Source organism: Cryptotermes secundus, unplaced genomic scaffold, assembly GCF_002891405.2.
Source record: "Cryptotermes secundus unplaced genomic scaffold, Csec_1.0 scaffold964, whole genome shotgun sequence".
In the NCBI taxonomy this organism is placed as follows: domain Eukaryota; kingdom Metazoa; phylum Arthropoda; class Insecta; order Blattodea; family Kalotermitidae; genus Cryptotermes; species Cryptotermes secundus.
This window is the reverse complement of record NW_019725428.1, coordinates 1,226,642-1,243,433: the sequence shown is the minus strand read 5'-3', so window position 1 is coordinate 1,243,433 and position 16,792 is coordinate 1,226,642. Positions and strand designations below refer to the sequence as shown.

Genomic DNA, 16,792 nt, shown 5'->3' with positions numbered 1-16,792 from the left:
ACCAGAAGCCGATAACATAACCTCACATCAAACAGACAAATTATAGTAGTTTCAAAGACAATAAAATTCGGGCAGAGGTGTCAATACTTTTTTATTTGTATTCTGTAGACGTCTCAAGTAGGTCCATCACAGTGGCCGTGCGGTCTGAGGCATGAACTGTCTTCGCCCGCTCAAACACTGGGACCGTGGGTTCGAATCCCATTCGAGGAAAGGATATCTGTGTGTGGTTTTTTTCTGTTTTTGCTGTCCTGTATGTAGGCACAGGTATTACAACAGGCTGATTCCCCGTCAAAGGAGTCCTACCAAGTGTGTATAGGATCAAGAAACTGAAAAAGCAGCCAAAGTCCAACAAGGGGCTGTAGAACCACAAAACTCTCGAGTAACGTACATTATGACAGGCGATCTGCGTACTTTTCTCTGGTCAAAGAGACAATTCCAGGAAAGAACCATAAACAGAATACGGTCAACTCCTTCCACATAACCACTCACGATGACCTTGACACTTTATACCACGGCTACAGATCCAGAGGTCCCGGGTTCGATTCCTGGCGCTACAAGATTTTCTGAGAAGTAGTGGGTCTGGAACGGGGTCCACTCAGCCTCGTGAAGGTAACTGAGGAGCTACTTGAATGGAAAAGTAGAGGCTCCAGTCTAGAAAATCGAAAGTAACGGCAGTGGTGATTCGTTGCGCTGACCACGCAACGTCCTCTATCCGCTAAAGTAGCCACTAACTTCGCCGACAAGCGGCGGTCGCTCGTCGGTACAGTTCATTGCGAACTAAAGCCACGTAAAATATATAAAAATTATATATACTAGGTAAACTGTACCAACTTTGTCACTTGAACAATAGGTACCAGTATTTGAAACAGCAAGCAATATTTCGTTCTTAGCAACAATTTTGGAACTGTACAGTGAAATAGCTCTATCACAGAAACCGTTCGGAATAGGACACATGTACACGTACACTTTTTGCTTAGAATGACGGATACTATGACCTCCTACAATATTGACCTTTCCTCCTGGGACATCCTGTATAGTGTCGAGTGGATAGATGATGAATTGGAAACGGGTTTGAAAAAAAAAGCGGTAGTGGACTGAATGAGATACTTTACCGGCATTGACCTGCAGGTACTGAGGAAAGCCAGGACAGACGATGTTCCAACAGAGATTCGAACTAACCACCTCCCGAATACGAGTCTGATACTTCAAAGATAATAGTTAAATAAGCCAAGATACGNCCGAACTGGGGGAACCAGGATAGCCCAGTCGGTACAGCGACAAGCTGCGGGCTTGAGGTGAATGCTCAGCTTCAAAGCTCGACGGCTTTGTCCCCGGTACCCTCTGGATAGGAGGCTGGGTGGAACCCATAGCCGGTCCGGACACTGTGGAGAAGAGAGAAATCTCGTCCCTGCAGGGAATCGAACCCCGACCGTCCAGCCGGCAGTCCGCCGCTATACCGACTGAACTACTCCGGCTTCCCTATTGTTGATGTAATTGTACAGAAAATTACATTCCACTCATGTCGAATGGATAGGAGATCACTTTCTTGCGAGGTCATGGAAACAAACTCTTTGTATGAATTTCCAATTTCTGATTTAAAATCTGAATACAAATATTTTCCATCACGTCACAGTTCTCAGTATTGGATTTTGAACCCAAACAGTTTTCTTTTTCACAATTTTATATTTATTCTGATGGCCCCTATAACTTTGATAACCATAATGGATGACTCTGTATTTCAGCATCCCGCTGCAATTGTTCAAATTAGCGTCCACTGTTTATCTTCCGTCAGAATTAAAGATGGCCGTTTGGGGCCGAAACATGTAGTGTTGAAGTGTAGAATGTAAAAAGTGTTGCAATTTTGACGCAAGATAAACAATGGACGCTAATAATGGATGACGTTCATCAACATTTATTCTCATTTAAATAATTGGTTCTTCCTCTCCGTTTGACGGAATAGGCCCTCTGGGCCTGTTCCCAATTAGAATTGTTATAAAACTATAAATCTTACAGACAGTCGGTAGGAATCCTTGGAAGTAGGATCAGCCAGTCGCAAGGCTGCTACCTATAGAGGACAATACACACGTAGAAAAATCACATACATCCATGGCTCTACTGGGATTCAAACTCACAATCCAAATGTTCGAGCAGGTGAAAAAATTCCATGCGCTCGGCCACTGTGATCAGTTTAAATAATGCCAGTATTTATTTGAAATCGCGTAGTACATTTCGTGCATAAAAAAGAAAGACTCAAGAAACTGTGTACGCTGTAGATTTTTTATGAATGGCGTACTAAATTTAGCCAAAAACAATTTCACAGATGTTATGGAAAAGAATTGAACATTTCTTCAGCTGTATCATCATTCTAGGAAGGAGAACAAACATTAATACATTTTACGGGCAAAATTTCAAGTTATTTTAGTCTAAAGTACGTGTTAAAAAGTCCTATAAGATGTTAGAGTTGGCATAACGCAAGATCTCGTCTAGAAACCAGCTGACAGTTGTGTTACGCAGAGGAATAAACCCACGTAACGTACGAACCTCCATTAGGTAAACTGTCGACAATTACTGCAAGGAGCAGAATAACCCTGCAAATATATTTTGTGAGGCATGTAACCACCCCTCTAGAAGTGTCAGCATTTTCAGAAGATAAAAACCTTCATTACGCCAAGAGTTGGCAAGAGTTGCCGTAATATATTAGCGACCGAGCCCGCAATGGAAACTACCCTAACATGGAAGCCAGTAACTGATAATCGGAAGCCTGGAAGCAGGGTGCAAATGTGTGGGAGGAGTGACAGAGACAGAGCTACAGAGCGCGACGCTGGCTGTGGTCCAGAGATCGATGCGAAGCTCACGGTCAGGGTCAAGGACGCCTCTGTCCTGGGATCGATGCTTGTGTTGTACATCGTCTGCTCCGTACTGACTGTCTGGAGACAGGGAGAGGGGGAGGTGGAACTGGGTTTCCATGACAACGGGAGTAAGCACCTACAGCCACGTTCTGCCGATTCAACTACGAGGCGGTTTAGGAAAACCCACAGAGGGCAAAGCGATTTTTCAGACAAAGGTAGCAAAACAGTTGTTTTTTGTCGTAAAGGAAGATGAGGGGGGGGCACGCGGTAGCGTAGTTGGTTGAGACACTATCCTACAAGCCGAAAGGTTGAGGCTTCAATTCCCAATGAGGTCACTGAATTTTTCAATTGACTTAACCCTTCCAGCCGCACTATGACCTTGGGATCGACTCAGCCTCTAACAGAAATGAGTACAAGGAATCTTCCTGGGGGTATAGGACGGCCTGTGCGTATGGCTGACATCCTCACCGCCATCTGTGAGCTCATTGTCTAGAAAATGTGGGACCCTCGACGTCTCACAAACCTGTGGGCCTCCACCGACTGTTGCAGGTATACCTCTGCCTTTAAAGAGAAGATGAGGACTATGACACTAAGCATCTCGTACAATGCACAAAACTGTGCATGATGTCTAAAGAGATCACCTTGCAAGTGAGTTTCCTTGCCATTTTCACGGAGAAAGACACTAACCTTCAACGAAGGAGAAGGGTGGGCAATTACTACGAACCGTCCGAGTGTACTGTGCGAGCTGAAAACATCAACATGGTTTTCGGAGTCGCCTAACCTTTATATTTGTTACACTGAATTTCAGTGTATCGTGGATGCGAACGATTTGAATGGTCATAACGTCAAACGGTTCTACTCAACACTGCTTCGCCTTTGCCGGGACAGTACCTCAATTAGACAAAGACCGTTCCTTCTTCATCCTCTCCAACTCATTGCTCATCCATGACCTATCATGTAAGTATTATGATCTACTGACGGCGTCATCAAAGAAACCATAAGTTAAAAGACCAAAGTTGTCCCTATGCTTAATTAATTAAGCAATATGTCATGAATACATATGGGGGGAGTGGATCTCTGCATTAGATGGAGGTAAGTGGTCAGCTTCGCGCTCCGGTCGCTATACCCAAGGGTAAAGAACCTCCGGTACACATTGGATAGACGCCTGGGTGGACCCCAGAGCCGGCCTGGACGCTGTAGAGAAGAGAAAATTTTATCTCTGCCGGAATTCTAATCCCAGAGTCCAGCCCATAGCCCGTCGTCATACCGACTGAGCTATCCCGACTCTTCATCCAATAAACCATAAATAAATATGCACATAAAGCACAATTATTTCCATATATTTCCTAACAGTAAACTGTGAATGGTGAACACCTTGAGATTCAAGTCAGCGAGACGGCGGTTATGGCAGCACGGAGTGGGGACGTTAAGTTTCATAATTTGGTGAAGCGGTGTAAAAAAGAGGGAGAGAAGGAGGAGGAGATGAGTGGAATTTGAGAGATGCGTACTATTTTTGTAGTTAATTTACGGACGCCGTTAATGACCCATGACAATATGACGCCGAACAGCTAGATGACAGTAAATAATTGGAATGGATGTGGAAGTGGTCGTTGCCTATTTTATACAGGATCACGGCAGCTGTCTGGATGGGCTGAGGAAAACTACTACAAACCTCAGTAAGAATGTCCGGTGTACGCGCCGAAATTCGAACCGGACACCTTCCAAATACGTTATAAGCGTTACTGCTTGAGTCATCTTCCTTGATGAAGTACGGAGAAGGGGGAAAAAGAAAAATGAGATGAAGAAGAAATAAACGGCATGTTATACAGTGACAACACACCACACCTCTTCCTCCCAAAACATTCTTATCCCATAAAAAATAAAGAGCACTTCGCACAAGAAGTAAATGAAGCCTTAAAGAGAACACCTCACACAGCGGTGCAATTAAGTTCGCAGGGTGGCCACGAATAAGGGCGGTTACCCCACTCCAGTATTACCTCACATTCCCCTACACGTTCCAGCTTTACACATGCAGTATTACCTCACATTCCCCTACACGTTCCAGCTTTACACATTCAGTATTACCTCACATTCGCCTACGCGTTCCAGCTTTACACATGCAGTATTACCTCACATTCCCCTACACGTTCCAGCTTTACACATGCAGTATTACCCCACATTCCCCTATACGTTCCAGCTTTACACATGCAGTATTACCTCACATTCCCCTACACGTTCCAGCTTTACACATGCATCACTTGAAAACGTACTGAATCCCCAATAAAAGTCCGATGTCCTTGTTAAGCTTCTCTATCGGTGTATTAATTTATTTTTGCAGCATTCTTAGTTCGAATCCAGTATATCTGATTATGACTACTAGTACCACGTGACAGCCGTTGAAAGGTCTGGTATACAAGTCAACACACAAAGAAGGACCTGCTGCATACTAAGACTCTACGTCACCGTTCAACGGTCAATCGATCGCCGAACCATTTTGTGTGTTTCTTGAACTAATTTGTAAGAACGATATAAAAATTATCAATATTCATAGGTCCTAAAATTTTCTGAAAAAAAAACGCAAACATACGCTTCTCATTAATGTTCAAACTCTGTGGGGCAGAAACTAGCAGTCGCTTAGCTAGTTAAGGCATTCGAGCCGCCTTCTGAAGAACCCGAAGGTTCATCGCCGTAGTTGCACTATCTTGGGCCACAGCATTCCCATGCTCCATTTCAATAAGTACTGTCACGTGTATGAGTGACTCTAGACGGGGTTTTGAATTGGATATTGGATTTATTTTCCACTTTAACACATAACCCGTAATTACTCTTAATTATAGCGCCATCGATAATTTCCGCACTTTACAAATCAATACACTAAATCTTTTGTAGTTCGCAGTGTCTTCACTGAAGTTGCCTGGTAACGGATTTAACAATGGCTACTCCTCTGCTTCTGGGCTTCTCTGAACGGCAGCTCCCTTCCAACCGCCTATTGTTGCCCCAGCTGTCCCCTTTATAACCCATCGGTAAGCACCACGGCAAAAGGCTCCGTTTCCAACAGTAACTCTACTGTTGCGCGCGGGAACCTGTTTGTTTGCGATCGTTGCCTAGAAATGACTCTACACGCTATAATACATTTTAATATTATCTTCCCATCTATGTCGAAATCTCTTCCGTTCTGGTTTTCCTATTATGCATACATTCTCTTCAAGTAGAAGCAGACGTCAAGCTGTTTGGAACCCAATTCTAGATTCTTGCTTTGCTTATTCTTCCACCCTGAAGATGGACGCAATATTTTCGTCCGAAAAGTCGGGCCTTCTCCGAAATGCACGGCGTTACAACCCAGACGATTTTAATCTTCACTAATATTTCCGTGAAAGATGATCTGTTTACTATGCTTCCAGACCAGGAAGGGTTTTGAGTTTCTTAAGTGACCTTTGTTCAAGGGAGTTTCGTATTACTGCTGTGAGGCCACCGTTGTCAGAATCTTTCACTCTGGGGTTCCCGTGATGTGAATAGGAACGTGTGAGGTCCCCAGTCAAAGCTTAAAGACATATTAGTTGAGTAACACTGTTCAAAAGCGGCCTCCGTAGTCTAGACGTAACGTTCCCACCTCATGACTCGTGGTACGCGGGTTGAAACCCGGCGGAGGTCGTCGAATTTTTAAGGGCGGAAAAATTCAGGGAACAAGTCCTCCGGGAGGGACTTTAAGCCGTGGGTCCCGTGTCGTAGCTTTACGGCACGTAAAAGAACCTCGTATCTCCAAAGGAGGTCACTGAGCCAAATTCAATTCAACAAGTAGTCTCTAACACCTCTGATAGATGGGGGAAGCATTATAGATACCGCCAAGCTAGTGGAGGCCGAACTCGCTGGCTCGGTCGGGACTGATGGTACGCACCAATATCGGTAGGATATAGAGACTGGTAGAATATCATAGAGGGAAGCACACTGGACCAATACTGGTCTAAGTGCATGGGGAAACCCACCCTCTCCAATAACTAACTAACACTGTTCAAAGCTGCTCTGATATACTCCGATCATTTCTCCGTTGAATATCTGATCACGGAAATATGAACCAATCGGACGGACAGATATCTTCCATTCGAAAGGTGCGAGATGCGTCATATTCATGTCATTACCTGACAGAGAAATGTATGGAGCATCTAGGAGCTTCTCCAAGAAAATATCGTGCAACATTAATATGGTTCGAGCCTAGAAGTGTGGTACAGAAATTAAAAAAAGTAGCAGATAAAGAGTAGAGGCCTTGCGACGAGCTGATCACCCGCCCAAGGAGTCCTACCGAATGTGTAAGACCTAGAAAAACCGAAGTGAACGGAGAAGTTCATGGAGGTAGGCCTAGGCCCACTGGGGCTGTAGTGCCAAGGAAAAGAAAAAAGAAGAAAGCAGATAAGAAGCCTCCGGTCACAGTGGCCGCGCGACCTAAGGCATGAACCGTCTTCGCCCGCTCGAACATTAGGATTGTGGCTTCGAATCCCACTCATGGCATGGATGTCTGTGTGTGCGATTATTCTGTTTGTGTTGTCCTGTGTGTACGTAGCAGCCTTGCGACGGGCTGATCACTCGTCCAAGGAGTCCTCCATTCTGTGTAATGAAAATTACTAAACTGAGAAGGGGTCAAGGTCCAAGGGGTTGTAGAGCCATAAAGAAAATATTAGACATCTGTCATTTTCGAAAGCCTCACGTTCCCCATGGAAAGAAGGATAGTTGGCCCCTACCTTGGTTAATAGTGTCTGTGGACCACTTCGTATGCCGATGCATAATATTAAAACAGATCTCACAGAAATAGGGTATCAAGACGTGAAGCAATGGACCTACCTGAGAATACAGTCCTATTACAGACCAATGTGAACACGGTAATGAACCTTCTTGACCGGCTGAATAATTCTAAATTTTTCGTAGTCCCTGTACTACTGCCTTAATAAAAGGGAATAGGTCGCAGTAAAACCAGGTGAGTGCCTCTGAGTGCTACTGTATAAAGAGGAAAAAAACGATCATTTATGTATTAAAACAATTTTGTGTACTAATTATTTAGAATTTATTTTTATTTTGCTCAATTAAAATTTAGTTTGTTTTGAAATTTTCAAACCGGACTATAGTGAATCCGGATTGATCGAAGCCGGACTATGCGAGGTATTGCTGTATATGCATATGGAGATTATGTTTATTCAGCGCAACAACAAAATTTTATGGTCCTAGGGATAATCAAACCCTAATTCCAGAAATAATAAGCACGATCCGGTGTTCAGTGGATGCTACCAATCCGTTTAGTCTCTCTCTCCTCTGTGTCTGTTCCTGTTGCCCCCACCTGCAGCACAACGCTTCGTTTCACTTCAGTTTCTTAATCTAAGTAGGAGACTGTTTCGATCTATTGTGCTACTGACTTCTCAGAAAGGAGTCTGTTCCGTGAATTAGTAAAGTAGTTAACACTTCGCGGTTGTAGTTCTTTAAGGAACCATCTCCACATTTGGTGGAACAGAGAAAACAAGGGTTCAATGTTTGATACATCGACATTGAAGACAGGAGGTGGGAAAAAAAATTATTTTTCTTTTCTGAAGATATATATCCCTTATGCCGGTCACGGTAGCCGAGCGGTCTAAGGCATGTACTGTCTTTGCTCGCTTGGAAGCCGGGATCGTGGGTTCGAATCCCACTCAGGGCATGGATGTTTGTGTACAGGTAGAGGCCTAGCGACGAGCTGATCACCCGCCCAAGGAGTCCTACCGAACGTGTAAGATCTAGAAAAACCGAAGTGAACGGAAAAGTTCATGGAGGTAGGCCTAGGCCCGAATGAGGGCTGTAGCGCCAATGAAAAAAAAATATATCCATTATGTCCCATAGAAATAATGCATTCATAACCTGGATAAAAATGTCATTTTGAGATAGAAACATTGCAAATTAAGGAAGTAGCGAAGTTGGTTGAGGCACTATGCTATAAGCCAGTCACGTTCCCAATAAGGTAATTGAAATTTTCAATTTACCTAATCCTTCCAGCCGCACTATGGCCTTGGGGTCGACTGAGCCCCTAACAGAAATGAGTACCAGGAATCTGCCTGAGGCGTAAAGGTCGGCTGGCGCGTAAAGCTGACAACCTCACCACCATCTTTGAGTCGACTGTCCAGAAAAATGTGGGAGCCTCGACGTCTCACAACCCTATGGGCCTCCATGGCCTGTTACAGAGATAGCTTTACCTTTTACCTTCACATTTACGAATTAAGGTAACGAATTCCTAGTAACCTCTAATCGAGTCCAAAGCTCCTGTTTACGCAGTGTCGAGCGACGAATGAAATCTCCTTCTTAAAAAATAGCAAAAGTGAATGGCTCTGGGAATTTCAAAGAAACCCGATTAAATTCTGTAGAGTATATGAGTACACACGTACTTGACATATATAAGAAAAAGCTTTATCCAGTTCTCCTGGTTCCTTACACTGACAGATGTTTGCCACTTTGAATGTTAACAACAGGCTTTTACATTCACAATCACCCGCTGTCCGAGTGTCTGATGGCGTTACGGTTGCATTTCTCTAGTTCCCAGAACGACCACCAGAATATCCAACTTTCAATCCGTCATATTACCATGTCTGAAACGAACTTCAACAGTTCATGTACAAAAACCAGAGTTACCAGTCTGTGAGTGGGGGCACGCGGTAGCGTAGTTGGTTGAGGTACTATCCTACAAGCAGGAAGGTCGCGGGTTAGGGTCCCGATGAGGTGGAATTTTTAAACTGACCTAAACCTTCCAGCCTCACTATGGTCCTGGATCGACTAAGCCTCTAACAGAAATGAGTATCAGGAATCTTCCTCGGGAATAAAGGGCGGCGGCCGGCGCGTAAGGCTGACAACCTCTACGCCATCTGTGAGCCGATTGTCTAGAAAATGTGGGAGTCTCGACGTCTCACAACACCGTGGACCTTCACAGCCTGTTACAGGAATATATTTTACGAGTCTGTGAGTTACTTCAACGACGTTATAAGCATCATGATTATAAAGCGTCGAGTTATTTGAGGATTAATGAGTGATAAAGTGGTAAGGATTTGGAAGGAGACGGCTGTGGCCACATTGAGGTACTGCCCAAGCATTTTTCTGGAGGACTCCAGAAAACCACGAAAACTTTAGTCATGTCAGACGGCGTTCTAGCCGAGATTCGAACCGAACACTTCCTGAATACAAAACTAGAGCATTACATATCTCTCTCTATGGGTAGACAGCCCTGTGGACCTCTTTTTCATTTTCTTAATCTTACATATAGTCGGTAGTTCTTGGTCGGGGATTAGTAAGGCCGCCACCTAAAAACAGAACATAAACACAGAATAAACGTATACAGACATCCATGCCTCGAGTGGAATTCGAAGCCACGATCCCAGTGTTCGAGCGGGCGGAGACGGTTCATGCCTCAGAATGCGCGGCCACTGTGATCGGCAGATCAAACTATTTAGCAGAACTGTAATGTGACCTACAGTAACATAATGTATAACTTGCGATCAGACATGGGCCTTTGTGAAAACAAAAGCCTGCCTTTAACATTCATAATGGAAAACATTCGAGTACCCAACCGAACTGAATAACTACTGTCATAAAAATCTGTCGAGTATTGTCACAATTTATTTAAACAATGTCTTATTTTTGTGACACCCTATATATGCTATTCTTATCTGAATACACTCACCTTCCTGTAAGTCCAATCCATATTTGTCTCTGGCCCTTCAGTAGGACTGCATCTACCTGAAACAAAAGAATAACAATTGTAGCGGGGAAGCTGTTCAGTACGTGGAACTAAGCGAGACACATATGCCCCATTAAGCCGGGGGATCGAGCCCGGGACCTCTGGATCTGTAGCCAGGAACTCTCACCACTAGACCACAGAGGCAGTCGCGCTACAAACAGCTGTATGAAAATCCTGTTTTGGTCTCGGTTTCTGGAGATGAGACGTAAGCATGCGTCCTGGGAACAAGGATTTGTTTCCAGGAGAACAGTCTCCACTCACAAACCACGAACACCACATTCAGTAAACAAGGACGAATGATAAAGCAGCTACCCCTGAAATGTGCACACCAATCACTCAACCTCAATTCACCGTCACGAAGAGCCAGCAAACAAGACACAATATCATCTGAACTACTTGCACATCTGACACCCACACCACGGACACACTACGGTACTCAACCTCCACAGGAATAAGTAGGATCCTGAAGTCCGTGAAGATCGCATCTTACTAACTGACTTTTCGGACATCGGACGACGGATCAATGCCAGAATAGTCAATCATTCTGGGGGGCTAAACAGGATTTAGAAGTTCGTGAAGATTTTATGTTAACACAGCTATTGTCTTTCTTAGTACTGGTAACGTTAAAGCTGTCCTTGTGCTTAACTAATTAAGCATGCCATGAAGGTGTGTGGGAGAGTGGATGTATAGATCCACATTTTCTTGACCTCAGCACTAGTTGGAGGTGAGTGGTCAGCTTCGCGCCCGTGCCGCTTTAACCCCGGGGAAAAAGCCCCCGGTACCCATTAAATAGGAGGTAGGGTGGACTCCAGAAGCGGTCTGGACGACGTGGAGAAAAGAAAATTCTTGCCCTCACCGGGACTCGAACTCCGACCCCTTGGTCGTCCAGCCCGTAGCCATTACTTTCGAGTGGGCAATTCCTTCACCGTTTCAATAACTATCAACTGCTGAAAAAAGAACATGCACCATGCAATCTGTGCGATGTCGCTGTGTGTGTTCCTAGCCTAAAGCCACTGTGTCCTTTCTCCATTCAGCTAACCCCCCGATACCCCCTCCCACTGGTTATTCACGGCCATTTTTGCCCCTTTTTGTGGTATGTAATACGTAATATGCCTTTTACCCCCCAGGAAGATTCCTGGTACTAATTTCTTTTAAAGGCTGGGTCACCCCTGGGCCATAGTGCGGCTGGAAGGATTAGGTCAACTGAAAACTCCAATAACCTCAACGGGAATCGAAACCACGACCTTCCGCTGGTAGCATAGTATCTCAACCAACTACGCTATAAGTAGGAAAAAAATAACACGTATGCGTAATGAAGACAATAAAACAGAATTTAAAAAGCTGCAGTTTTGATATTACTGATGACGCGCTGTCGACATGACCTCAGATGGCACGATATACACACCACGTTTAATGACGATAGGTTAAGGCATTCAAGTAATATTACGAGATTAACACCACAACAGTCTGAGAGGCTGCAGTTTTCGGCATTACTGATTATAGGAGTTTATGAAAAACTCCTTGAGATGGCTTCGTGTGCCATGATATACATACCAAGTTTCATGAAGAATGGCGCTGGCGTTCAGCGAACATTAAGGTTTTGCCTCAACAGTTTGAGAGGTTGTAATGTTGTTATTACTGATTGGGTCAATTCATGAATCACGCCGTTGAGATGGGCTCAGGTACCGTGGCATACATACCAAGTTCCATTGGTTCAGGCATTAATATTTGTTGCGGGGGGGGGGGTACATCTACAGGCACATAGAGGGCAAGGTAAACCTCACAAGCCTACTTAATTTTCTATAATAAGGAAAGTAGGCTAAAAAGGCCTTCCAATATGCCTGAGACTCCTAATCTGACTGGTTCGCTTTGGGAGCTTATCACAGTGGTCCCTCTCCATGTACCTGTAACATTTCTTCCACGCTCGGCTTTGACCTACACTTCCAACCTGAAATTGGAGGCAGCATGTCCCTCCGAAACATATGTATATATCTACCATACTACACTGCTTCACATCTCAGAACACATTAATCTTAGTTTCTCATTGCGTTCACATGCTCAAGATTAGTTTTAATATTGTGCCATGACGCCCGAAAGCCGGAATAGTGAAGTCAGAATAAACGTTCATTGCTAGGCAATGACTAGGTAAACACATTCCCGCGGCAACAAATATGCAAGCAACAATAAATTAAATTCTGTTGCTACACAGCGGCGCTGTAAACACACCTTTTCAACAACAGAGAGGTTGTTTTCTAGGTGTTCCGCGTAAAGTGGTTATAAAGAAGAGTTCAGTTGAGAATAATTTAATTTCAAGACGCTAGCCTGCCAGGATATGAGCTTGGGAGCCGGGGAATTGAAATGAGTTGGCACTTGCAGAATAACGGCAAGAAAGGAACTAGGCTGTGAAAAGAAGTCTTCAAGTATGATTTGAAATAACAGTGAGACTGCTATGAAATCCGTTGCCAGGATACGGCCAGTGAAGACTGAGAACCCTAGTGCATGTGTAACGGTGAACTTCAAGTGTGTAGATCAGCGACAGCGCTGCATTGCCTGTAGTCCCAAGTTATGTGAATAAGGTGTCAATAAATCAAATAATCCAATCCAGAACCCGTCTGTAAGTCACGCACATCTCCTAAATCGTGACAATATTATCCTCCATTTTATGTATATATCTCAAAAGAAATGAGTACTTTATGAATACATTAATAGGAAATGTGTTTACATGCGCACTTCGACATTCACGACTGAATATCCACACTGTTCGGTACGTTATGTGGCTTTGTCATAATACGATTACAGGGTAGAGACGTAATGACTGCGGTCATTTCAACTGGCAGCGTTCGTGACTGCTTCGCCCAACAGCAGTATTTCTCTTACGCCGCTATACGCTGCAATCATCTTGGTACGCGGCCCACTGACCTTTAACCTCTCAGTGTACTGGTTCAATATTACACATGGCAGAACAATGTCAGTAGAAGGGAACACACTTATCTGATGAATAATATTACATTCATAACCAGATCTGAGAGAACATTATAAAGAAAGACCTGATATTACCATCTGCTATAGTCCATAAAGCTCCCGTGAGGAGGTAAGGTAAGGTACACTCCCTGTGCCTAACTAATCACTACGCCACGAAGGCGTGTGGGGAAGCGGATGTATAGACCCACGTTTTCTTAACCTCGGCACTAGTTGTAGGTGAGTGGTCAGCTTCACGCCCCAGCCGCTTTACTCTCGGGAAAAGCGACCCCGGTACCCATTGGATAGAGGGTTGGGTGGGCCCCAGAACCTGTCTGGACGACATAGAAAAGTGAGAAATCTTTCTCCGATCGGAACTCGAACTCCGACCATTTGGTCCTCCACCCCGTAGCCAGTCGCTATACCGACTGCGCTATCCCGGCTCCGGCGTGAAGGCGGGTTAGAGTACCTCCTTAGCTCTGCGAGTCGTAGAAGGCGAGGAAGAGGGAACCCGGTACCTTGGGGTATGACTGGACCACCCTGTCACTGGGGGACATAAATACAGTGAATTGGTCCTTCAGTTTAGGGGTTTGACGCAAGGCTGACCTTTCTTTGGAAAAGAATTATATATAGCTACTAAATCCAAAGAAGTGAACACTTCGCCGACAAGCGGCGGTCGCTCGGTGGTTATAGTTCACTTGCGGACTACAGGCCACGGAGTTTGCGGACGATAATTATACCCCATAAAGAAATCGGAATATCAATTGTTGACCCAGTGCATTTCACAAACTATTTACAACAATACCTTACGCACGAGTACACGAAGTTGCTTTGAGTACTGTTGCCATCAAGAACGTCGGCCCATGCAGTAACGAGTCTAATTTGTATTCCAAGGGCGGACAGTTCGAATCTCGTCCGGACATCGACTACACCGGATGGAAGTACCTTGTAGTTTTCCTCAGCCGCTGTAAATAAATGGCGCCTTAAATTAAATTAAAAATGCTTCCTTCCACACCCATCCCAATTTACTGTTCATTAATCGCGCTACTGTGGCACGTAGATCTGCTGTTAGACAAGAACCGCGAAATAAGCAGCTGTACAACAGCTGCTGCTGGGTAATGGTCGCAAAAGACATGCACGGAACGATAAAAGAACTGCTGCAAGCGGTGTTTCCTGTGCGGTCCGTGCCGAGGCTACATAACGAGGAGCAGCTGCGATTACGAGAGAGTCTTGAGACGACAGTTAGAAGAGTAGGAGCTAGTTGTGAGACAGTCTCCGGCCAGTAAGGACGTGAAAACAGAAGCTGAGGTAACTACGGAGTTGAAGCCGTTACCAGGCGTCAACCGGTAAAGATACAGCAATGCTGAAACATTTAATGTGTGCTGTAATGAACTGCAGAGTGTTTGAATTAGAGATAGCGCTATAGTTAATTGTAGTTATGATCTGTAAGTGTTCAATAAATTGAACTACAAATCCAAACCAAGTCTACAGTCACTAAATCACGTGGCACTATAAATATACAATAAAATAACCAGTAATGCAAAAATTCATGATAGATTTTCATTGTTTACCCTTCCAAATTGTGTTGAATTTGTGTATTGTATATAACAAAAAATAACCATAGAACTTCAACTGTATTTCAAGTGGCGGAATCTTGAAGCTCTATTTCTCATTTAGGTTTCTAACAGAAAACGTTGCTTATCTACTCATGGTTCTAGTAGTCTATGGATTCACAGTAGGTTAATTATAAACTTCTCCTTACTTTAGTGTTCTTTTTATTGCTAGTGGGGTGGGACTAAGTCCCTTGTACTGCGGCCACTTCTGGCCTACTGTACGAGCCCCAGATGATAGGTGAGGGTGATTGTGGAGCAATTGGTGGAATGAAGATTTGCATGGGAAACCGAAGAACTCGGAGAAAACCTGCCCCAGCGCTACTTTGTCCACCACAAATCCCACTTGACCTGACCCGGGATCGAACCCGGGCCGCCCAGGAGAAGAAAGTTCTTGTCGCTGCCAAGAATCAGTTCTCGGTTGTCCAGCTCGTAGCCAGTCGCTACATCGACTAAGCTGTCCCGGCTCCTCACAGAGCTTATAACCTACCATTAATGGATAGTTATATAATTTATAACATTTCCTTTGTTCAGATCCTTTTATTTTGTACATTTGACCTCCGTTCTAGTGAAAGCTTCACTATGTTGTACCCATCTGTATTTCCTCGTGTCTTGTCCACTTTTTAGTATTTGCATTTAACGGGCACAACGGAGCTCAAACCTCGGACCCTCTCACTCCAATACAATCATGTTCTGCTGGGAAGTTAACGCCTTATCGCTGATCACAATGGGTACTTTTCAGCGAGTATTTCACGAACGGCTGATTTCCACCGATGAATCCGAGAGTCATGAAGCAATGCTAGTACAGATCGTGAGTGGCCCACATTAAGCATCCTCTCGTGAAAAGTGCAATATCCATAAACGTTGAATGCAACAGTAGGATAAGTACCAACTTAACATTAGGGTCTAGTCTGTTCTAAGTATCTCTGAGGGCAAGCGGCCTCCGTAGTTTAGGGGTAACGTTCCCACCTCATGACTCAGGGTACGCGGGTTCAAACCCGGCGGAGGTCGTGGAATTTTTAAGGGCGGAAAAATTCAGGGAACAAGTCCTCCGGGAGGGACTTTAAGCCGTCTGTCCCGTGTCGGGGACGCACAATGGATCAATAAATGGCCGCAGTGCATGGGGTAACCAACCTCCTCCGAATAATAATAATAATCATCTCTGAGGGCACGTCATACCTTGAGTAGGCAAAGGGAAGAAATGTCTGCAGTGGTATGTCCGCATCATACATGTATGCTGAAAGTAGAATCTAGTGACTTTCTAATGATGACGCTCCATCAAATATGTTTTAGACGGAATATACTGTTTGTACCACAGAGATTCGATTTCAGTCCTAACTGAATAGACATCCATGCCTCAACTGCAATTCGAACCCACGATCCCAGTGTTCGAGAGGGCGAAGACGATTCATACCTCAGACCGCGCGGCCACTGTGATCGGCAAATATTTTTATAGGTGCTAAAAATATAGACCTACAATGGGTGATGTCAAGAACACAATTTAGGTTATTGCGCAATGTAACTTCGTCATTTATATGACATCAAGTGCCAATAGGATGTTCAGATTTAGAGGTCTATGATGGGCTGAGAATGTGGCTTAGAAGGGGAAGCACCTGGAAGGATAACATTAGGGTGGA

At 44.4% G+C, this 16,792-nt stretch overlaps 1 protein-coding gene across 4 annotated transcripts in view; it reads right to left on the bottom strand.

Moving 5' to 3' along the window:
• The window catches only part of LOC111863422, a 357,450-nt gene that overhangs the window by 161,634 nt on the left and 179,024 nt on the right, over positions 1-16,792 (bottom strand). For all 4 annotated transcript variants that reach the window (XM_023849735.2, XM_023849737.2, XM_023849738.2 and 1 more), the window contains one exon: positions 10,531-10,586. The gene's annotated coding sequence lies outside the window, so the exon portion shown is untranslated. The remainder of the gene's footprint in view (positions 1-10,530; positions 10,587-16,792) is intronic.